The sequence below is a fragment of the Neodiprion lecontei genome, chromosome 1 (genome assembly GCF_021901455.1).
Source record: "Neodiprion lecontei isolate iyNeoLeco1 chromosome 1, iyNeoLeco1.1, whole genome shotgun sequence".
Taxonomy (NCBI): Eukaryota; Metazoa; Arthropoda; class Insecta; order Hymenoptera; family Diprionidae; genus Neodiprion; species Neodiprion lecontei.
Genome location: NC_060260.1, coordinates 15784927 through 15805638, shown reverse-complemented (window position 1 = coordinate 15805638; position 20712 = coordinate 15784927). Strand labels below are relative to the sequence as shown.

Genomic DNA, 20712 nt, shown 5'->3' with positions numbered 1-20712 from the left:
GTTAAATTGTCGAATTATTGATTGTCGAATATTTTTTTGTTTTGTAGCTCTTGTCATTACAAGTCGTATAAGTCTTGTCATTACAAGAGCTACAAAACAAAAAAATATTCGACAATCAATAATTCGACAATTTAACTCAATAATTCATGAAAATTCCATACTTCCTCACCTTAAAAGCCCAATATCTCAATAAATATCGATGTTAGCAATTTGGTTTTCTGGAACTTTTTTGTAGGAAATTAAATTTCCTACAAATTTGTTGAATATTTTTTTTTGTAGCTCTTGTTATTTACGAGATACGGGCAAAAAGACAAGAATTTCATGAAAAAATTGGGTTCGGGTGGCCCGTACGACTTCGCCGGTGTGAGTTACGACTTCACCGCAATGAGCACTTTTGTAGAGCATTTCATTCCGAAGAAAACCTACTGACGTCCTAGACTACACCATAGAATGCCTCTGAACTGTAGATGTTTTAAAGAAAAAAATTAAAGTTTACGTGTATTTTAAGCGGGAAATCTTTACATGCCTTGGGCGAGCACTTAATATTAATATTAAGGGCTCAATCTTTCAGGGAATTTTTTTTGTTGTATTTCCAACAAAATTTCACGATGGGACCGAAAAAAAAAAAATAGTCCAAAAAAAAAGCACCCTAATATATATATATATATATATATATATATATATACATATATATATTGTAACGCTAAATTCTGTTACCCTCGGATGAGGACTTACCGTTGACACTTGGCGCGATTCTCTACTTATCCGCAATATCAAACTACAACAAAATAATTACGTTGGGCGCCAGACGCGTTAGCGTCCATTTTCAAATAATAATGCAAATCAATGAAATTAACACAAAACCGTACAAAAGGGATAAATAGAGAACCCGTTGTATGGCTGGCTACGCACAGGTACGATCGCGTACATCCCGGTAGAGTGGCGGAATTCAAGGCAGCTAACAGTAATTCCAGAATTGAAGAAAATAACAAAATAAAGAATAAACTCCAGTCAAAAGGGAAAATGAACAGGTCAATCGATCATATATTGTCGAGAAGGTTACATGAGTGAGACAGGCAAATAAGATGGTATCGATAGCGGTAGTTAATAAAATAAATAATCGTTGTTCACAAAAAGTTCGGTATAATAGCAGTAAACGGTAGCTTTAGAACGAGAGACGGTAGTTAACAGAGAAAAATGCACGTAGGTCGAGAGATGTGATATAATGCAAGAGTTAACTTAAAACTACACGTCACTGGGCGACGTGATCTTACCCAAGTTGCAAATGACGCTACGAGAATTATTATTCTGTCAATTAGAACGAGAGGACTTTACTGCGATCGGTAGAATACAACGTAACGATAGTCGGTAGATGATACGACAAATTTACCATAAATTATAACCAGTATGAGAGATTGACATTCAGTAACAATTTACCAAGTCGGCAAACGATCGACTAGGTAGCCTTCGGTAGGATTATTCATAAACGGTAGATTCGATAATTTATAATTATTACGTACTCGAGGAATTAAATAATGAATTCCTAAACATAACTTTTGATAGAATACCAAAATACAAAATTATGAGAGAGTGAGAATTTCGGAGAGTTTACAAAATAGAGAAATATACTAAAATACACCGCAATACAAAAGAATGATTCACAGAACTTAATTTAACAAAATAAAGAGAAATAAATAACAGGCAAAAATAATATGAAATTGCCAATAGCAATAAAGAAAAAGTACGGTAATATCTAGGGCTGATTCTACGCTCGCTTGTACTCCAAGGAACTCGATATACGATACAATAGGCACAAAAATAAATAAAAATATAATAGGCGATAACAGAAATAAAATATAAAGCACACTACTATTACAAAAAGAGTATGGAATAAAATATGAAGCCAATAGGGCTCAAAATACGGTAGAAAATGTAGAAGCAGGCTAATAGAGATTTACAAATGACCAGAAAAATCATAAATACAGAAGAAATAATTATTTGGCAGTTACGAGGTCGCTCAGATACGAAAATAATAAATTACTGAAATCATGCAGTCACACGGCGGCTTACTGCAACTTTAAGTCGTGGACCATGATTCACACAAAACGGCATCACACGATGCAACCAAGAAACAATAAATATAATATTAATGACCGAAATCATGCAGCCACACGGCGGCTTACTGCAATTTGAAACCGTGGACCATGATTCACACAAAGTCGGTAAATACTATACGAAAGAATAGAAATTATGAGCAACTTCGTAACGGTACAACTCAAAGGCAGAAGCCTTACCTTGGCGGTTGACTTCAGGCACACAAACTGACTCTAATTTAAATTATACTTTGTATCAGCAAAACTGAGAAGGAAGGGAAAAAGAATGAAAAGAGTTTAGAAGGATAAAGGTTTTCGGTAGAATAAACGATAGGACGGTAGCGGTAGAATAAACGATAGAACGGTAGCGGTAGAAGGAAAGGTATCGGTAGCTTAAATCGGTAGAATGATCGGGAGAATAATCGGAAAAACGAAGCTGTCCCTCAGCAGGTCAAGCGTAGAATAGCAGGTCGTAGTTCAGCTCGCCGATTTCGCGGTTGTCGTGAGATGATTCTTCTTCTTTGATTGGTGGGTTGACCCCCACCGCAAATAGACCATCCCCCTGTGGCGAATATTGGTTACTGCGTGATCATACGTTTTCCAAAATTACCGCTAGATGTGGCGTAATGTGCTGCTCGCGATTTCGTCGTTGACACCAACTCGTACGATTTTGTAGCTGCTTCGGTTTACGGTCCAGGCTGCCTATCATCGGGGACTTCTTTGGCAGAGGCATACACAGAGTGCCTCTCGGCCAAAGTTACCGGGTGGAGAGTGACGCCTCATTGTTCACCTCCACCGGCTTTTGTACAGGCAGTAGCTAGCTGCCTGTACCTGAGGTCGTGCAGTCAGACGGTTGGCCAAACCGTGGACCACGACCCACACAATTAGTCCCTGCCGATAGGAAAGCAGCGTCGATCCTCAGAATGATGGCTTTATCAACCTGGACGTAGTGGTTTGGGGTCGGTCCGGCACCAGGCCGGTAAGTCGGAGGATGGCAGGCTACGGTCTGCCCTTCACGCCATCCTTACGGCATCCGATAGAGCTGGCAGCTGGTTCCTCTTCGAGAAACGGTGCCCTCGGCCGCTGGGAGGATTTTTATCTCCCTGTTCACCGGTAGTCGAGGCGATACGGAAGGTTCGGGTGGATGCTACCCCAGGTGTATATAAAGGTGCACCAAGGTAGCCAGTGTAGTCTGATGAGACCGTCAGTAGGCGAAGTCGTCGAGAGCTGCAAACGGTAGCTAGTGGTCCCTTGTTGATCGGGATCGTTGTCGTCCAAGTACCTTATTAGCTTGCGCCGAAGCGCGAAATAAAGAATTTACATAAAAAAAGAATTAGTTAAAAGTAGTTATTGCCTATTTTGTATCGAGTTCGGTTAGAGTACCCTGCTGAGGACGCGTAAACTAAAAATAATAGCAGTTGTGTGCCCTTGTGACGGGCGACTCTGAAACGCCACGTTACAATATATATATATATATATATATATATATATATATATATATATATATATATATATATTGTAACGTGGCAGTTCGGTTAGGCCTGCCCGTTACAAGAGACTCCCTGAACCCTGGGCGAGATCCCGGAATCAGGGTTTAGAAAATCGAGTCGCGGAATAATCTTAGAGAGCGCCAGAACTGGAGTCACGCACCCGAGCTTCGACAAGGACGAAATAGAGCATTGCGACCAAGATATTTCAGGCTTTTGTTTTTCTTATTTTTTTTTGAGTGCACCGGCTACCCTACAGCGACCGACTCCGACGCTGAACATCTTTCGAGGCAAGGCGAAACCACGGAGATCTCGCGGGAAGGACACCGAGGTTGCGGAGGGGGAGGCAACGCAGATCCCTGCAGCGCGGGAATCCAAGGCGGACGCGATTCCCGCTGGCGGCCGGCGCGCCGCAGCCTCCCCGCTCACCCCGCTTACGCCCAACCAAGGCAACCGCGAGGTACCAGCTAGCGACGAGGGAGCACCACCCCGCCCAACCCCAGGACTACGTAGAGCTGCGCGGGAGACAACATCGCGATCTAGCCTTAAGTTCTGCGCCGCGTAGAGACGACAGGTGCGCGGCAAGTTGCGCAATCCCCTAAATCGATGACCGATCGATTGTTGCGCATTCTTAGGGTGATGACGTCACGAAAAATTAGCGCGACGAGATCGGCGTTGCGACCATCCGAGATCACTCGAGTTCTGGCGTTCATAGCGAGTGGGCGAGGTAATAGAGTGCGCATCAGTGCCTTTTTTTTGTTTATTGCGACGGATTTGCGAGGGATGACAGCCCGGAATCACGAGGGAGTGGGCCCGTTCGTCCATTGGATGTGGAGCGGTAAGCGCTGCTGATATTCTTGCGATCGAATTTCGAGAGTAATTGAGTAAAGGCTTATCAGATAAAGGATAGCCGTTTTGGAATTTGCGTGTCGAAAAATACTCGAAGTTCGTTTGCCGATTCTTTTGCTTGGTGACTGTAGCCTGAGTTGCGCGCAAGGGAGTAGCGTTAATTTCGGGGGATCCAGGAAATCGAGTCGAGCCACGGGTTGAGCCGAGACGTTATTGTCTCGAGTTTGAGTGTAACCGAAGTCCGTTACACGGGGTCATTTTACTTCGTCCGGTACACCCTCCATTCTCGTGTAGGTCGCGAGCCGTCTCACGGGGAGCATTCGAATTCGCGACTGCGTCCCGCCGTCGCAGAGAAAGTGAAGCTCGGGTGCGCGCTGATAAAAATATGCATTCTTAGAGGAGGGTCGTGGGTGTCGCAACGAGCCTCGCCTCAGTTTAGTTTTTTTTTGTTTTGCATAATCAGTTAGTATTAAGTTGGCGATCAGCGCCATTTTGTAAAGGACGTTCGCGAGCAGCGCATCGAGTCCGATTTTGTTTTGGTTTTTATGAAGTAGGGTATTGTTAAGACGGCGACTAGCGCACGTAGGCCGTAGAGGTCTCCTAGATTTATTCACCTTTTTTTTTAACTTGGTTTGTTTCTCCCTTTCTTATTGCGTTTGGATTAAATTTAAAATTGCATTTGGAATCGCGAAGGACGACTTGCGCAGTCGTATTATTATTATTTTTGATGTTTATTTTTATTTTTTTTTTTTTGTAGTATCGCTGACGAGAAATATACCATTGTAATTTTATAGTAATTTGGCCACATCACGCGTTGGCTTAATTGTGTTGCAATTCTCTCTACCCAAAAATTACCCCTCCCCTCTCCGCGGTACTGAGCTACCGAGCATATGGTCGCGGTATATCGTATTACTGATTTCGAGGCGTGTTAATCACGCCAGGCGCCCAACAAAAATTTCGCGATATTGTTTTAGATCCAGGGTACATCGTGGACGCCAAATTATTGTGCACGCGGTAAGTTCTCGGTCATTTTCTCCGAGTGACCGAGGAGCGGGAAAAATCCACGTCACAATATATATATATTGATATATATATACAATATATATGTATCTGACATATATATTGATATATATATATATGATATATATGATATATATATATCTGATATATATATATATATGTCAGAAACACACGAATAATGTGTGTTAAAAATAAAATAGAGAGAGCAAGAGTGTGCTCTCAAGACACAATAAATATCTCACTGATGGCCGCAGTGACACAGCGTACAGAATTTATTGGATGACTTGATATATAGATTAAAAGATGCAGAATAAACGTTATAAAGAGATCTCTCGATAGTGGTGCTAGCGGAGTGTATCGCGCAGAGCCTTTTCAAAATATGTTCCTTCTGACTCGATGACCCAAGAGAGAGTGCCAGGAATGCATTCCCCAAAAGCTTGAGACCTCTTCGCACTTCTTTATTCTTTATGTCCTAGGCCTCTACGCGATACAACCCACTCGTGGTATCTGCACCACGCACCCCCAACGGGCTAAGTATTTCTTAAACATCCTGACGACATCTGGTCACTCGATGTTCGACATTCGACCCTCCATAAACGTCATAAAAAAAGGTCGAGTGCGTCGTCCGGACTTCGTCTTCGACTGCGATGCGACATATATATATTCTCTTCTAAGAGCACGCGAGGATTGATCAGCCGACACACGATTGCGAGAGAGATGGCTGAAATTTTTCTCATCCGGGTTACCAAATAACGAAACGGAAAAAAAAAATGGAAAAAAATCTACACACTCTCGGAATTGTTTTTTTTTTATTCTTTTTTTCTCTTCTCGGTTATCAAAAACACAAAAAAGAAAACGGGATTAAGTAAGAATATGAAATAAAAAAAAATGTAAGGAAAAAAAAAAGTCGGTCCACTCTCACTTTCATTTATTTTCTCTCTTCTGAGTTACCCGTAATAAAAAAGGGGCGGGGATTAAGTAAGAAAAAGAGGCGCCAAAAACGGGGAACAAATCGATTCACTCTCGGTATTTTATTGTTTTAATTATTTGTTCTCTTCTAAAAGAAATAAATAAATAAATAAAAAACAAAATAAAAAAATAAAAAGCGACCCGGGATCGAACCCGTGTCCCGCAATACTCCATCCTCATGTGGTATTCACTCAGCTGCGCTACAGCTACGTCCGTGTACGCGCGTTTGCTTGATATGTTTACGGAGCTTGCTCGGAATACGCTGATGATTCTTTGGAAGATTCAGTTCGAGAAAAAAATAATTTCCCCCAACCACTTGCCCATTGCACATTTTGCATAAATGTTATCGAGCTGGCTTCGTATATTTTTACATAGACGGCGTGTACAAATATTCGAGAACACCAGGCGTCACATATTTTCATATCAATAAAAAAATAATATTTATTAAAGAAAAAAAAATAAGTATTCGGGCTGGGAATGGTTAATTATTTTGGTTTAGCGTCCGCTAATTGAATCCAAAATTTATCAAATCTGGAGATACTTTTATTCACTGACATTCATAATTGAAACAAGAAAAATCCCAATTCATGCATTCCTGGAAACATCTGTGCGAGCGGGGACAAGGACGCGATTGGCAACCACTTGCTCGAGCGACCGAGTATATCTATATATACACGATTGTGGGCCACCTTCGGTGCATGGCCGCCTAGGTGTCAGGTCGGAAATGGGCCACCTTCGGTGCGTGGCCGTCTAGGTGTCACGTCGACGCTCCAATCTAGCTGGTATCACGAAAAGCCGAGCGTTGGAGATCTCCCTACTCATCTCTGGTTCCATAGCTCCAAGATAAACCGTGAACATCGCGTTTTAACCAAGAATTTTGGCTTTTGTATTTGACGTCCAGGCAATCCCATTCGTAAGGTGGCTTGAAGATAAACATTGATGGAGATGCTTCCGAGGGGATTGAAATTATAACCAATTCTTTTAATGTCAAGATATTGTTGAAAGGTCTACGAAGGCCTTGTATGTCAACGATAAGCTCCATCTTAGAACTGTGCCAGATGATTTGAATGGGTCAGCTTTTATATCAACGTTTTGACCCCACCACTGAGCGGGTTGTATTCGACAATACGATCGTGAACAATCAAGCAGTACGCCGATGTTTCAGCGGGAAAGTTGGCTTCAGCTCCAAATTCAAGACGGATGTGGACGGGTCCGTACTTCAAATATTCATTTTGTCTTGAACAGTCGATAGCGAATAAAGAGACGTCTCGAAGGAATTCACTCTTTGTCAACAACGGCTCGGGGTTCTTGTCGTAGTAGGTAGTTCGGAAGTTTGCGTACATCTAGTACAGGAGCGCGTACCGATTATGACTCATGTTGAGGTTCAGGTTACCGTACGGATAAGATTAAGAGTTTAGAAATAGCTTGACGTCCGTGATATTGCAATGATCGAAATGACTTGCGTTCTTGCCGATCTTGTTCTTTCTACTTGTTTCGAAACCCAAAATGACGTAACTTGGTTTTTCAAGCTGAGTGGAAGTTTTCACAGTCCAAACGTGTTTTGATGTTGTGGGAAGTAAGATATATTCGTACAATTTCCAACTGCGGAAGCTCATCGAAATAGGCAGATCTTTCTGAATGAAATTCAGTAGGTCGACTTTTTTCAGATCCGCGAGTTTCGAATACGGTAATAACCATTCCACTGCATTGATCGTGATTTTGAATTCCTGCTCCTGAGTCCGCATGATTGCTTTGACGTCAGTTTTAGGTCTCGTTAAATCAACTCATGTTTAGCGTTGACAACGATCTTGCGGTAGTCTTCGGCGAAACCTAATATCATGCTGAGCGGTATCAGTACGTCAAAATTGCCCTCGGCATCAGTTGATTTTTTCTTCTCTTCTACATCAAGCCATCTAGCGTTCTCCATCAGCCAGGTCTAACCAGGGTGCAGGAAAGCGTAACCCTTCATGAGACTTTTCAAGCCAACGTGCTTGCTTCTATCAATCTCAACTGCAATAATTTCGTGGCGAATTTCTTCAAACAGATGACAGATCGCGTTGTTTATGAGCTGTGTGTTCACAGTAGCTGTATCATCAAGTTTGAGGAGTCGTCCATAGATATGTACCAAACTTTTGTGGGTAATATGCATGAATCCTGATGCTGAACGGTGATTCGAATTTCATCGCTGTTGTTCAAAGTTGACGAGGCGTAAGCTTTCTGAGCGTGAATCTCGTAATGCGCAACGGATTCGTCAAAGACGACTGGTGTTTGAATGTTGAAGATTTCTTCCTCCGTGGTACGTAGCAGACGATAAAACAGCAAAATCGGATTTTAAGTTGTCGGGAATTCTTCTTCCAAAAGGTGTCAGTTTCAGACCCAGAGCTATCAGGAACTCCACGTTTTGAGGTGTTCACCGTTCGAGAATCGATCGACGACTGACTTGATTGGGGCATGCCGACTTACTGATATATCTACTCTTTGACAGTCTGTTATATACAATTCCCATCGTTTAATGCGATTTGATATGCAGTCTCACAGTAATAACTTCTCCACGAATATTAACCAGGTCTTCCTCTTGATCCACTAACCGCAGATGAACGTGACCTATGGTCCGTAGCTGCCGGTAGGTATGGTGATTCTTTCATGAGCTACGTAAATTTCATTGTGACCAACAACAACGTTGGGAATTGAATTAAAGGTTAACAATTCTACCAAGCCAAGAGCATAACTTTTATCGCGAGCAAGTTCGATGGGAAATATTGTGCCTCTAGAATCGAAGAGGTTCCCGAAATCGTTAACGTTAACGGATTATCCATGACTGCAAGTGAAAGACTGACTTTGATGAATCATGCTTCATATTTATATAGCTCACCACTCCGAAATTTCAGCCACAAGTGTCCGCATTCAAATGTATCATAATCCTGGTTCCTTTCATGATTCCATTTAACACTAACAACGCCGAGGTAATCCATGAGGTCCCAGAGTGATTGAAGGTTGCCGAAACTGTCAAAGTAATCGATATTATTGTCGCGTTTCTTGTATGCAACCCAGTATATCACCGGACCGTCTTTGCCGTCAAGGTTAATTATAGCTGACTCGTTTTTCCGTGGACCGTTTTTGAGCATTTCGTTTCGCATGAAAACACCGCGGACATGCGGAACCTTGAAGATTTTTGCATATTTCAACAAGTCCCAGTCAACGCTTGACGTGGTAGCATCGCATCTAGTTTTTTGAAAGATAGAGACCAAGACCTGTTTTGTACAGTGTCATATGAAGCCCTTTACCCAACGCGAGAGCTTCCATAGTTTTGTTGTGTCGTTTGCTCTCTTCCAGTTCTCGTTCAGCAGCACTTGCATCGTTCACAGTTTTTGCTATACTGGCCGCACCCCCAGCTAATGCGCCTGTAGCACTGAGTCGAGCAAAAATAGGAATCAGAAACGGTAAAACACCACCGACTTTTGAAGGTACCGGTAGGACGCGAGGTGTTCGTACTTTACATTTACCACCCGCTTTTATAACGGCGTTCTCAGCTTCCTTCAGTGCAGGTTCGATAGGTACTCATGCATCGTTGCTTGGAACCATAGAACGTTTTGCAGCATTTATAATTTTACCCAAGGTCACATTTTGTTATTTTTGAATTCCAATTCCAAGTTTTGATTTTACTTTCATTGTATTAGCTATTGCCCAAGCCGCTAGTTTTTCACCCAAATTGGCGTCCCTTGCAAAAACCCGTTTCCAAGCTTTCTCAGCCAACACCCTATCAGCCTCGTTTCTCACCTCAAGATTTTCACGATTCTGCAAGTAAGCAATGTCGTGGTCCTTGCAAGCTGCGTCCAGAAGATTGATTCCCGCATAACCCTGCGCGAGTCTCTTTGTTAATTTTGTACCAGGCCCACAGTACTGATAACCAGGTACATGCAATTCGACTGGAAAGCTGTTGATGATTTTATACACCAGACCCTTGCCACAATTTTGTCGCCTGCTGCCTCAATTATCTCTGTACGCGATTATATTCGTGCGCTGACTGAAGAAAAGTGCTTCAAAACGTGATATTTGTGGCACATCCGATCAGTCATGTCCGAAATGCGGTTTGAGAAACAACCTACTGAGCTTCCCGTAATGAATTTTGACAAACTTTCGGAGCAAAATGTCAAAAGGCATAAACGGCACGGTGAATTAATCCCGAATAGTATAGGTGCAGTATTCTGTGGACCGTCGAATTGTGGTCAAACTAATGCGTTGTTCACACTCATAACCAATCCCAACAAACGCAGATTTGGAAATATCAACATCTACTCAAAATCTTTCAACCAACCGAAACACCAATTGTTAAAGCAATTGTTGGTCACTGTTGAGAATACGGAATATTTTGCGTTTACCGAGCGTGAACAAGTAATTACACAGGAAGAAGCACAGCCCAACTCAAGAATCATATTTGACGATGTAGCGTGCGAGAAGCAGGATAATATTAGAGCCTACTTTTGCATGGGTAGACATCACGACGTTGACTGTTTCTATCTCTGTCAGACGTACGCGCGGATTCCCAAACATCTCGTGCGCGACAACGTAAACTTACTCTTCTTATTCAAACAAGACGACATGAACCTGAGACACGTATACAACAAACATGTAAACACCGATCTGTTTTACACTGAGTTTAAAATTGGGTGCTCTACATGCTGTGACGGTGGGAAGTACGGGTTTCTGGTGATCAACAAAGAAAGTGAGCTCAACGAAGAACGATAAAGGAGGGGATTCGATTCTTTTGTTAGCCTGGAAAAGGAATAAAATCTAACGTTTTCGAGCGAGAGACGCAGTAGCGTTGCAGACTCAGTTGCGTCAACATGCAGAGCTCTGAAATTTCCAAGCAAAAAGATGTCCTACATCAGATCGCTCAAGCAAGTGCTGCGATCCGTCGAAAACACAGATTGCTCAAGGGCAAGGAATCTACGACTCAGAAATTGAGTGACGTTTTCAAACCAGTAGTGACTCCGTTGCAAGAACTGGTGAATGTTACAAAAGATACCAAACCTGCCGAACAAGAGGTGGAAGAAATTAAAGAAGAAATGAAGCAGATGAAATATGAAACGGAAAACGAAACCGTCTCGGAAATGGACGATTCCTTTGCTTCGGCAGGATATGAAACAATCGTAGAAACACCGGTCGAGAAAATCGAGGATGAGTATTTTGAACTGATGAGAGATGCGAAAACGAAAAGTGAATTGGACAACGTGTACGGTGTACGCAACCTCTCAAACGGACTAATGATTGGTGATTCGTTGATATATTTTGAGAGTGACTTCATCCGTATTGGCAATATGCTTCACTTAAAAACGAAGAGCTCGCTGGAACTTTTGTTCAAAAGAAGCCTGACGGTTCATATGTCAGCGCCGGAGATCGGGAAAATTTTAATAACATAATCCTTGCAACGAACGCGCATAAAAAGTATTACTCTTCCGATCGAGCTGTTCTAAACGATAACAGTTACAAATTTAGAAATGTCAATGCGGAATTGATGGATTATTCCTCATCACCTCGGCGAATGGATAAAGGTCGACTTCTGGAAGCTATGATCACTCGACATGGTGATGAAACGGAATAACTTTTTTGGGATGACCCAAACGAGTTAATGGAGCGTCTTCGTTCACACCTGGCATCTCAGGCAGCGGGAAATCTGAGTCACAATAACGAAATAATCTCTATTATCGAAGAACTATGCGAAGCAGGAATCATTCATTAAGCAGCTTCCATCGTTTTTGCATTCATCACCGAGATGAGCGTCGACGTGTTTGGACGGCATCTGAAAAAAAATACAGCTGCGAGCACTCGCAGTCCTCCGGGTGCCGGATTTCAAATAACAGTGGACGGGCATCACAATATACAGAACAAGAGACTGTGCAATGTCGCAGATGCCGCAAAGCCGAACAATGCTGTAACTTTAAAAATCTCAAGACGAAAATTCAACGTGCTGCAAAAACCAATCGACAACCTCGATCAAATGATCAAAGCTTTAAAGCTGACCACGGAGAAAGCCTTGGATACCTTTTACACTGACTCTAAAACAGGCAGAGACCTGTCGGTTCGAAACGCTGAATTCATTTCTAAATTGGACACCAGTCTAAGAGCGTTGGAATATGAACGAAGAAAAGCAAACACTAGTGAAGGAACTGCATAAGCCTGGATGCCGGAATTACCCGCGTCGACGTGTAGACGTGCGCGGCATCGACGAGAACTGGCAGGCGGATCTTGTTGATATGACGTCATACGCTGGACAAAACAAAGGCTACAAGTACATGCTTAGAGTTATTGATATCTTTTTGAAGTCCACATGGGCTGTGCCGATTAAGAGCAAGTGTGGAGATGATGTTACAAAGGCAATGAAATCTTTGCTTGTCCAAGGACGGATACCAAAAAATTACACGTCGCCGGAGAATCGGAAGTTTACAACTCGAAATTTGAATCTCTTATGTCACGCTACGGAATCAAACTTTACTCCACGTACAGTAATTTGAAGGCTCCGATTTGCGAACGCTTCAATCGTACGCTGAAAGGTGAAATGTGGAAACGGTTCAGTATGCAAAGAAGCTACAAGTGGCTCGACGTCTTACCCGATTTGATATCGACCTACGACATCATGAAACATCGAACCATACAAATGAAACCGTCGGATGTCACCGTTCTAAACGAAAGTTTGTTATCACATCAGGTGTACGGGGGGCTTCGAGCGCTACCTACCAAATCGGCAAAGTTCAAATCCGGCGACAAGGTTCGAATCAGCAAATTCAAAAATATCTTCGAGAAAGTTAACACTCCCAATCGGATCACTGAAATATTCCCGATAAGTCAAGTGGAAAATACACATCCTGTGACGTACAAGCTCAAAGACTACCGAGATCAACCCATCGCTGGTGGTTTCTACGAACAAGAGCTCCTCAAGGTTGAACATCCGGATATCTATCTGGTAAAGAAGGTGCTCAAGAAGCGTGGAAGAAAAATAAATGTTGAATGGTTCGGTTTTGACGATACACACAACAATTGGAAAAACAAATCGGACATGTAACATTGAATCAATGAATTTTTGTCGAAACGTATGTGCCTCTTTATTTTATACCCGATACGTAACACGTATGCATCTTCGTTTTTTAGATAATCGACAGAAATACGCATCATTGTACAATTTTTGTTTTCCGAAGCGTTCTTATTTACTATCCTGCATAATAATATTCTATACATCATGGTACAGTTGTAAAAATTAAGTCCTACATCATGTTATTTTATACATCATGGTACAGTTATAATTTAAGTCCTACATACATTACGATACGTTAATTACAAAGCGAAGGTAAACGCTTGTAGCCCCACGGAAGCATATCGGTTGTGTTTTGAAACACGATCCTCTTGTCGTCATTCGAGCTCAGTACCACTTTTTGCTGTTTTACGGTGTATACCTCGTGCTTTCGACTCAATATGAAATGCTAATTTGTAGACAAATTTTCACGTTTCAGAGTTATTTTTCTCAACGCTGATCCTTTGACACCTTTGGCACGTTTATTGTCTTTCTCATCTCCGAAGACTCGGAATGCGTACAATTTAGCTCTTAATCCTACAAATTCCAACATTATTTTTCCGTTATTCTCATCTTTTATCAAGCCGAGAACTTTTTGTCCGCTAGAGGCATTTTATAAACGTTGTCAAGCGGATAATCAGACGTATCGAATTCATGCAAGTCCTCCTTCGTATGTTCTTATATGTCGGGGACGGTAAAATTTTAAATCAAACTGTCGGTATCCGTAGACATTGATTTTGCTCGGTTGCCAAATTTCCGTTCAATATAATTATAATGAAAATCGTAGATATGTGTTTCAGCCAGATCCATGATGGAGAAACCTGCATACAATGGTTTATTCAACTTGACTTTCGTCTTACTCATTTCGACGATAATTATGTCTTTATCGAAAACAATGCAGCTGTGAAAATTAGGTTTGGCTATAGTAGCTCTAGCACCGTATCTTCCATTCCATTTCGTGATCAGCCTGACATCTCTATACTCCCCAACATTTTCCATTGTTTTGCCAAGAACTGCGTTGTTCATCAGTTTGTAAAATTTTTTCTCGAATTCATCGTTCGATTTTTTGCGTAAATCGGTATTCAAATCTATGTATTTTTCAGCCATGGGGTTTGTCTGAATTTGAGAACTTTGTGAATTTCGGGCAACCTTAGACCTAATTGTAAGCATTGTTTCAAAACGCTACAGTGATCAACGTAGATTTTCTTGAACAGTAGCGTGGGCGTCAATTCCGGTTGCTTACTATTCGAGATCGGAGGTATGTAATGCTCCGGACAGAATGGTGAATATTTATGAGTTTCATGCAGTTCCTCAGGATATTCCAAATCTACCTCCAGTATATAACCAAACTCCGCATCGTCCGAGATGGTAAAAACGTCGCATTGTCCGAAGTCTGATACCCATTTGAAGGAACTGTATGTCAGAGCAAAGCTCTTAGCCGCACCGTACAAATTATCAACGTCAAAGTACATGAGATAGGACTCTCCGACCTCAGGATCGAATGCCTCCCCCATGTACCTGTTGTGAGCCTTTGCGTATCTGTTCGAGCACTGTAAAACACCACCTCGAATACCTTTTTTGATGAACATAACCATATCTATGTCGGTGAGAAGCTCGAGCTCGATGTCGGTACACTTCAACATCGCATCAAACAACAGACCGGGCGCAGTGTAGTAATGTAACGGGTCCAGTTTGTACGTTGCCCAACAGCTCTTTCAAAAATTTTGAAAAACTTTAGCTAGTAAAAACACGTCCGTCTGTAAATACGAGTCCGAATACTCTTCCAAAGTTTGAACGTTAAAAGTTTGCAAAACTTCATATGCATGTGCATACTCGTCGTCTGATATATCGCGATCATTTAATTTTGGGTAAAATTGTTGTTTGGATGGTAGACGTCTGTCCTCGAGCTTCTCCCAACTGTCTATATATTAGTACGGGAACACTTCGTCTCTGGTCAATAACTGAAATTTTACTGAGCTACGATAAAATTTACGTGTTATCGATTTTTGATCATCACAGAGATATGTCGCTAATTTCTCAAGACTACTGGACATGAAACGGTACGAATCTATGAATCTAAACTTTATATCTGTCCCCTTGACATATTTTGTAAAAGAGATGTACTTTTCTTTGTTCACGGGTAGAAGCTCAATTGTGCCCTCGAACGATGTAGCTAACGCTTTGATCAGAAAATGCGAATCGTAAACCGACAGATTGTGGAATATCACTGGGATAGTGTGCGAATTTTGGTAATTTAGATTGCAACCTCGATGAGCAGCACCACCGTACTTTCCTGTGAAATGGCAGTGATCACGATGTTTTACGTCTGTGAGTGTGAACGATTTTCCACGAATGTGACACACTATTGTTGAATGAAATTCGTTGATTTGATTGAAACTGAGCGGTTCCATCGGTACAACAGTTTTGAAATAAGCTTCTAACGAATGTGCCAATTCCTCTAACTCATTCACAAACCATTCAATGCAAGTCTCTTCATAATTAATTTTAAATTTTGAAATTGAATCGTCAAACGCACAATGTAGATAGTAAGCTATACTATACGGAAGATCCTTCTGATAAATTGTTCTATTTTCCCCAAAACTTTCAAGAGCGGGCTGTAGTAAACATTCTAGATCCGCGTAAACGCAAAACGGAACGGATTTTTTATGTTCGAAATTTTTAAATTTTAGAATCTTGTCCTCTTCCGCTGGCGAGATAACTCTAGTTTTGTTTAAATTTATGCAATCTACATTATGCTCGAACAAACACTTTTCAGATTGAAAGTGTGATAAACACCTATCGCACAACCACATCTGATGTGAGCGTTCGGAAATTTGGGAAGTTTTTAATCTAGACAAATTTCGAATCCATGCGAAATGGTGTGTTGAATTCTTTTTATAATTTTCCATACCATCGTTATCATCATCATCATCATCATCACCGTCAACAATTTCAGACTCTAAGACTGAAAGATGAATTGTAGGTTTGTCAGACTCGTTTTGACTCAGGTGAATCAGTACTATTTCACTTTTCTTCCGATCACCTTGGTCTGTACCATAAACGTTAATGGACAGTCCATTAGGTTTCTTAAATTTTGAAATGGTGTTTTTGTCTTGATTTATAGGAAACTTCATACCATCATACCGTAGCACTAAGCTGAAATGCGGATATGAAGTAATTTCACCGGGATTGTTGTTGTTGGCTGGAAAGAGGGCTGCGGTGATCGACCATAGAAAGCAGTACGAGTGGCCGCTGCGGATGTTGACGACAGCCTTCTTATCCTGAATATCTTTGGGTAGTGGTGTGTATGTGCACACACCGACTCGTATTGGCTCGTACTTGTTAATGTTGACGGCCAGATTTAGAATTTCAAGTAAGGACCAGCCTGAATCCTTTTCCTGGAAATCTTCTACCTTTCTCGACAAACGCTTCATCGCGTTTTCGATGAACCATTCGTTTGTATCCGTTGTCTGGAGGATGATTACATTTTTCGTATTAAAAAATTTGATCTCTTCTACCGTGTGATCATCTTTTTTAACTCGAAATTTACAAGTCAGGATAACGTTTGCTTCCAAGCTCCTGTCTTTCTCCAAAACGTTTTTCAGTCTTGTCACAGCTAGTACGCTTGCCTTCTCTAGAAATCTCTTCACATCTTTATGCTTCAAATCGACCATGAATCCAGTTCGAATTCTCCCCTCGAAAGCTGATTCCAAGTCTTTCCAGTGAACTCGATCGGTTTTTCTTACTTTCCGCGTACCTCCACCTGTTTTCTGAAGACGTTCGAATTTTTCCGCGAGCGCTTTCAAGAGTGCGATCGATGTGATAATTTTCACCTTTCCTTTAATCGATGAAGCCTTCCGCAAAATTTTGTTCAGAAGCCGAATATTTTTACTTTCGAATTTTATCCATTTCTGAATCTCTGCTGTTGACGATTTTTCAGTTGAAATCTTGAACGCCGATTCCATAATCTCGATCAATCTCAAACACCTCTTGGATTCCATCTTGAGCTTTTTCCTCACGTACTCTTGACAAGTTCAGACTGCATGATCGTTTGCAGTGATGAGCGTCCTTTTTATGGGGCAGCCGTACGTATGTTTGTGTATGCGCGCGCACCTTTGAGCATTCTTAGAGCGATAGTAACCCAACACCGCAGATCGACCTTGCACTCTGATCTTGACTGAGCCCATTTAAAATTCATCGTAAAGTTAACTTTACAATTACAAGCCACAAAGAATAACACCTGGTTGATATCAAACGGGCATCCGAGTCAGTGAAAAACAATTCTCAGAACCATTAATTTTGGAATGTTGCGTGGTTGATAACGTGGGAAAGGAATGTGAAGTGGTTGATGTTACACATCAGCGATATCCGAGCGGATGAAAAACAATTCTCAGAACCATCAATTTTGGAATGTCGTCATCTGCGATATCCGAGCTGATGAAAAACAATTATTCGAACCATTAATTTCGGATTATCGCGTGGTTGATAACGTGGGTAAAGAATGTGAGGTGGTTGATGTTATACATCAGCATCTATACCATGGGAAAAGAATGTGGGGTGGTTGACGTTACACATCAGTAGTCCTATCGTGGAAATAGAATGCGGGACGGTAAAAAAGTTCACGCCCCCCTCTACACTCTCTACCGTTGGCAGGCGAGCACTACATAGAGACTTTGACTTTCGGTCGGAGAAACAGCACGATTTTGACCTTGGATCGATACAACTGTCGGTAAGGTTGCACGGTTTTGATCTTAAGTCGGTACGGCATACTGTGACGTTATCGCGGAAAAGGGTTTGAGCCTGGGGAGAGTGTCGGTAAGTGTCGGTAACAGGAAACTGCGTGTAGAACCCCCCTTGCCATGCTACTGAGATATTAGTCGGTCATTGGGACGGCAAGCTTCTTCCTGAAATGGCTGGCCCAGGAAATGTTGAAAGATTGCCAGTCATTGTATAGGGAATCGGTTCAGGACAGCCTGTAGGGCGATTCTGTAACTCGTTATGCTGTCGTTATGGACTCATAACGACAAGTTTCGTTATGCTACCGACCGCGTCGCTATTATAACGACAAATGCGATTCTGTACACTATTCTTAGCGAGTTTTGTCGTTATTAGTAACGAAAAGTGTCGTTATGACGTCGTTACGGTGCGAGCGGATAGCGAGGCTCAGAGACCCCCTCGGTACGCTATAACGACCATTATAACGACACTTTGCACACGAGCTAGAGGAGTGGTGTGCGTTTCCCATATTTTTCTGGACTCCGAGAACGTGCTTCGAAAAGTGCTACGAAAGTGAAAAATAATTACGCCGTTTGAAATAACAAGTAAACAAGTTGAATTTTGCAGTAATTAGGAATTATCAATGCAGATTGACTTCAGAAAAAATTGTAGAATAGATTTCATTATTTTCTAAAAAAGAATAACATAACCTATAAATTGTGGTATTGCTCCGAAGAACCCACAAATTTGCTTCCACAAATATAATTATTCATTAATTTCATTAATAATTCATTTCTACTATTAAGTCTATTATTTACGCTGTTTCTTTGATTATCTTCAATCTCAAAGGATCATGGCTATCGAATACCTTGCTTGGGATGTATTGGTTCTTGAGGAAAGATTACGTCGACTCGAACGTCGTGTGGAAAGAAGGCGACTGAGAGATGCTCAGAATCCTTTTCAGCTACCACGAGAAGAGTTTCTCAGCCTTTTTCGCCTGCCTCAAGAAGCTGTGATGAATCTTGGTTAACACCTCAGCAAAGCAGCATAGGTTCAGTTTGAGTTTTATATAAATAATATGCATATTATATTTAGTCTACTTTTTTCTAAATCAATATATTTTCCATCAGGTGATGCTGGATATCCGTTGGAGCCTTGGCTGTTAACACCTCTGGCCAATTTTCCTGAAGATACGCGACAACATCAATATACACAACAACTATGTAAGGCTAGAAGCGTCGTCGAGCGGTTTTTTGGAGTTTTTAAATCTGTATGGAGATGCTTGTCATACCAGCGAGTCTTGATGTACGAACCAGCGTTCGCAGCGAAAATTGTTAATGCGTGTGCAGTACTGCACAACATGAGAGTGCAACTACGATCAAACAATGAAGATGACGAACAACTAGCACCGATAGCTCATCCCGTAGAGAATGATGTTGATCCGATGGATCAAGATGAAGAATACAACAGACGAGGACCACGCGCTTTGGCTCAACGAATTCAACAACAAATTATGAGAGAAAGATTTCCCAACTTCCATGATGCGGAAGAATAGAATATAGAATATAGAATGATGTTTATGGTTAAATTGCCAACAAGTATAATGTTTAAAGGTGATGAGAGAAATTAACGACAACAGAGTCAGGGCGGTGTTACGCTCCGACGTACCGCCTTGGCGTACCTTTTTCAAAATTCCATGTCATTTCATTTCTTTAATATCTTCAATGCACAGATATTATTTCATCAAAATCTCATAGGCTCATAGGAGTAAGGCTCCGGTCAAGCATCTCTTGACGCCAGGTTCGATTCCTGGCTCCGTCGTTAATTTTTCAAAATCACCAATTTTTCGAATTTACATTCCTTCAACTATAATGTCTACAATTGTTTGTACATAAAGAAATATTCAATTGTGTTTTTAAAGTATAACTTTATTTTATAAAAAATATTCACCTTTTTTAACCCGAACAAAAAATAAAAACGTGAAAAATCTTTATTCTAAACTAGACTTCAATTTTTTTTTCAAGTGGTATTGTTTTTAAATAGCTTTGCCTCCATGAAATTAACAAACTCAAAGACTTCTTGAAGTATTGAAAATATTACAGCTACAGTTATGATTTTTAGTAAAAAATGGGAGTAGTTATATAATTTTACTCTTCAGAATATTGGTTCTACGTGAAGAACCCAATGGTGGTCCATGCAAAAAGAATAGTGAGGAAAACGTAGAAGCAGTAAACGCTGCATGGGGATTCACGACACGTGGTCAAAGGGCTCCTTTTAAGAGTATGAGTGCAAATAAATTTTTTTACTTGTATTAAAATTTATTAAAAGTATCAAACGGTGTTAAGATATAATAACAATAATGATATTTATATTTACAATGTTCACTATACGATGGATTTGAACTGACTGTGACTGAGTGATTGTGCGCGCCTCGATTTAAACCTTCATGCGCGCCACCGCGGCACGAATTTCAACTATTTTAAGGCGAGTTTCGATAAAATTGTAGTTACTT

General features: G+C 41.2%; 1 long non-coding RNA gene across 2 annotated transcripts; it reads left to right on the top strand.

Moving 5' to 3' along the window:
- Window positions 1–7320: 7320 nt before the first annotated feature.
- Window positions 7321–19561, top strand: LOC124292789. 2 transcript variants are annotated; one of them, XR_006902712.1, is made up of 4 exons: window positions 7321–7331; window positions 18457–18805; window positions 19050–19251; window positions 19331–19561. It is a non-coding gene; the product is annotated as an uncharacterized LOC124292789 (long non-coding RNA). The 2 variants fall into 2 exon arrangements; XR_006902711.1 differs by lacking the exons at window positions 7321–7331; window positions 18457–18805 and having other exon boundaries at window positions 18954–19251.
- The last annotated feature ends 1151 nt before the right edge of the window (window positions 19562–20712 follow it).